Source organism: Lithobates pipiens, unplaced genomic scaffold (genome assembly GCF_037356315.1).
Source record: "Lithobates pipiens isolate NorthernLeopardFrog02 unplaced genomic scaffold, aLitPip1_a1.2 Scaffold_1, whole genome shotgun sequence".
Classification (NCBI taxonomy): Eukaryota; Metazoa; Chordata; class Amphibia; order Anura; family Ranidae; genus Lithobates; species Lithobates pipiens.
This window is the reverse complement of record NW_027507685.1, coordinates 111666254-111670634: the sequence shown is the minus strand read 5'-3', so window position 1 is coordinate 111670634 and position 4381 is coordinate 111666254. Positions and strand designations below refer to the sequence as shown.

The window sequence follows — 4381 nt, the reverse complement described above, 5'->3', positions numbered from 1 at the left end:
ATTCTTCAGGGACAAAGCCCAAGAGGTTTGAAGACCCAAACTATGAATAAGGAGAAATTTTTATCTGCTGCCGAAAACCAGAGTACTGGGGAGACGAAATGATATTTTGATTTGCGCCCTCAGCTTGGGAAAATTGAAATGTAAAGCTGATGTTGGAAGTCTAGGAGAAGAGTTATGAAGAGCGACAGGACCAGTGATGGTAAATTGAGAGAATCGTTAACCGCTTCTCTTCCAAGTTGGTCAGCGATGGATACAGCATTATAAGCTGAGGTCTAAATGGTGGCCAGTGATGGCCACAGCAATGCAAGCCAAAGTTTATATGGTGGCCAGTGATGGATACGGCATTGTAGGGGGAAGTCTAGATGGTGCCCAATTATGGATTTGCCATTTTAGGCTGAGGTCTAGATGGTGGTCAGTGATGGATATGGCATTCTAAGGTGAAGTCTAGATGGTGTCCAGTGATGGATAAAGCATTTTAAGCTAAAGTGTAGATAGTGGCCAGTGATGTATTTGCCATTTTTAAGCTGAAGCCTAGATGGTGTCCAGTGATGGATTTGGCATTTTAAGCTGAGGTCTAAATGGTGGCCAGTGATGTATTTGCCATTTTAAGCTGAAGTCTAGATGGTGGCCAGTGAAGGATACGGCATTGTAAGGTGAAGTCTAGATGGTGGCCAGTGATGGATATGGCATTGTAAAGTAAAGTCTAGATGATGGCCAGTCATGGCTATGGTATTTTAATCTGAAGTCTAGATGGTGGCCAGTGATGGATATGGCATTGTAAGGTGAGGTCTAGGTGATGGCCAGTCATGGCTATGGCATTTTAATATGAAGTCTAGATGGTGGCCTGTGATGGATATGGCATTGTAAGGTAAAGTCTATATGGCGTCCAATGATGGATATGGCATTTTAAGCTGAAGTCTAGATAGAGGCCAGTGATGGATTTGGCATTTTAGGCTGACGTTTAGATGGTGGCCAGTGTTGGATTTGGCATTTTAAGCTGAAGTCTAGAGAGAGGCCAGTGATGGATATGGCCTTTTAAGCTGAAGTCTAGAGAGAGGCCAGTGATGGATATGACCTTTTAAGCTGAAGTCTAGAGAGAGGCCAGTGATGGATATGGCCTTTTAAGCTGAAGTCTATATGGTGGCCAGTGATGGATTTGGCATTGTAGGGTGAAGTCTATATGGTGGCCAGTGATGTATTCAGCATTTTAAGCTGAAGTCTAGATGGTGGCCAATGATGGATTTGACATTTTAAGCTGAAGTGTAGATGGTGGCCAATAATAGATTTGGCATTTTAAGCTAAGGTCTAAATGGTGACCAGTGGTGGATTTGGCATTTTAAGCTAGGCTAATGCACGGCTCCTTGGCCTGTTGATGAACGGACCACACAGTAGGAGGTAAGCGGTGACCAATGTCTGGATAGGGCTAACACAGACTGTGGTCGCCGCTCACCTCCCACTATGTGGCCATGCCTGAGTCTCCTCTCCCAGCTCTCCCGCCTCACCATGGATTTGACATTGTAAGGTGAGGTCTAGATGATGGCCAGTCATGGCTATGGCATTTTAATATGAAGTCTAGATGGTGGCCTGTGATGGATATGGTATTGTAAGGTAAAGTCTAGATGGCGTCCAATGATGGATATGTCATTTTAAGCTGAAGTCTAGATAGAGGCCAGTGATGGATTTGGCATTTTAGGCTGAAGTCTAGAGAGAGGCCAGTGATGGATATGGCCTTTTAAGCTGAAGTCTAGAGAGAGGCCAGTGATGAATATGACATTTTAAGCTGAAGTCTAGAGAGAGGCCAGTGATGGATTTGGCATTTTAGGCTGAAGTCTAGATGGTGGCCAGTGATGGATTCGGCATTTTAAGCTGAAGTCTATATGGTGGCCAGTGACGGATTTGGCATTGTAGAGTGAAGTCTAGATGGTGGCCAGTGATGTATTCAGCATTTTAAGCTGAAGTCTAGATAGTGGCCAGTGATAGATTTGGCATTTTAAGCTGAAGTCTAGATGGTGGCCAGTGATGGATTTGGCATTGTAAGGTGAAGTCTATATGGTGGCCAGTGATGTATTCAGCATTTTAAGCTGAAGTCTAGATGGTGGGCAGTGATAGATTCAGCATTTTAAGCTGAAGTCTAGATGGTGGCCAGTGATGGATTTGGCAATTTAAGCTGAAATCTAAATGGTGGCCAGTGATGGATTTGGCATTCTAAGCTGAAGTGTAGATGGTGGCCAATGATGGATTTGACATTTTAAGCTGAAGTGTAGATGGTGGCCAATAATAGATTTGGCATTTTAAGCTGAGGTCTAAACGGTGACCAGTGGTGGATTTGGCATTTTAAGCTAGGCTAATGCACCGCTCCTTGGCCTGTTGATGAACGGACCGCACAGTAGGAGGTAAGCGGCAACCAATGTCCGGATGGGGCTAACACAGACTGTGGTCGCCGCTCACCTCCCACTATGTGGCCATGCCTGAGTCTCCTCTCCCAGGAGCTGGAGGTCTTCACAGAGGGCCGGAGTCTTTTAATATTAACAAGCACGTAATCACCCGCTTATTACTATGATCCAATGCCAGTGCGGAAGACCATGGCGAGAACACACAGCCTGAATCCTGCCTCTGCCCTGCCAAAGGTAGGGAGGCAGAGAGTAAATGGGGGCACTGTAATTACAGAGAAAAGGGGTAAAAGCCTGCAAGAGGCACTGTGATGGGCGGCTGCGATTGCTAGGGGGACTGTAATGTAAAGGGGCATTTGTGATATAAGGGGGACTGCAATGTAAAGGGGTACTGTAATCACTACATACAGTGCAGTCCCCTTTATTTCATAGTGCCCCTTTACATTACAATGTGGAGAAGTCCATGAATATCCCGCCACCAACCAGCTCTGCAAAAGCCTGTGCCCCTGGCTGCTTAGTCTAAAGTGCCCAGGTCTATTTTTTCATCCCGGTCCGGGCCTGCCCCAAGGCAAGGGGGGAAGGAACCTAAGGGCCACACATTCTCCCCCTAGAGTTCACGGTAGGCCTGAAGACCCACACCCTACAATCCTGGGTTTACAAATACATATATAAGTGCAGGTGAGAAAAATAAATAAATAGAAAGCCTTAGAGCCCAGTAACAAAAATTGTCCCTGTCTCAGCCAAATGGCCTAGCCCATGAGGTGTGGTGCAGAAAAAATAACTTTTGGTGCCAAGGCCTAGTGGAGTTTCACACAGTTGGGTTCCTTCAGGGCTGGGCTCAGCCCTTCCTTCTCTGAGCTGGCCGCTCAGCTGGCGGCTAATTGCCAGCTCCTATCCCTCCACAGTCACTCAGCTGTTGTTGATATCCTGCTCGTTAGTCCTGTCTACTTAAGCCGTCCAGCCCAAAGGATCTCTGCCTTCGCCTTGGTCAACATCACATAGACATTCTCCTGCATTCCTGTTTAAAGGCTTGCTTTGCTGACATCCCTTCTGGCTCCAGAGCCTGCTTGCTGTTGCACTACATTGATCCCTGACTTCTGGCTTGGCTGACTATTCATTCCGGTTACTGAATTTTGGCAATGTTTTTACTACGTTTGTTCTTTTTACTTTTATTATTAAACAAGTATGATTTAACTGTACTTCTGTCTTGGTCTGATTTCATGGTTTCTGACAGTTCCAAACTCATAGTGCTACTCTGCCACTCCACACCCAGGGGGTGCTTGACACTGTGACACCTCTGCTTCCCGACCTTCAGCCAGACCAGGAAATACAGCTAGCACACCAGAAGGTACTGGGGCCCTCAGAAAACCCCCACGTCAAGGAAATCCTCTTGACCCAAACCTTACCCGGTGGACGCTTCATTTGGTTTCCTTTTCCCCGGGCAGATCCTTCAAGACACCCAATCATACCAGCAGGGATAGTACACAGCCAATGCCCAGTAAGGGGAGCACTCTTACTGGACACTGATAAGAACTGATACTACACTTGATCTTAGACAAAAGGCCAAGAATGAATGGGCTGGCTTAGAGCAATGTACATCCACCGGAGTGGACAAGTGTGGAGCCAGCCTAAGTGTAATGGAATATACAGGATTTTTGGTGTAGCGTCCTACATGATGGAGATCACCACTTTAAGAATCTGAAAGCCATGAAGATAATAAATCCCAAGTATGTAGGGTATTGATAACATAAGTATACATAGTAAATATATTACTTCACTTTAAAAACCCTATGAAACAGTATATGATGATGATGATGATAGATCTTTCTCGGCCTTTTCACCATCCCACGTTCCCATCTTCTCGTTTTCCTCAATTTATGTCTCCAATGCTTTTGTTTATTAAATTTTGAAATGCTCCGAGATTAAAGGCAGTTTTCAGATCGCCTGAAGCACGAGCCAAAGGCTTCACTTTGATTCAGTTCTGCGCTCAT

General features: G+C 45.7%; 1 pseudogene; it reads right to left on the bottom strand.

The window, feature by feature from the left end:
* Positions 1 to 3810: 3810 nt before the first annotated feature.
* On the bottom strand, positions 3811 to 3965 carry LOC143989574 (U2 spliceosomal RNA; annotated as a pseudogene).
* Positions 3966 to 4381: the final 416 nt, after the last annotated feature.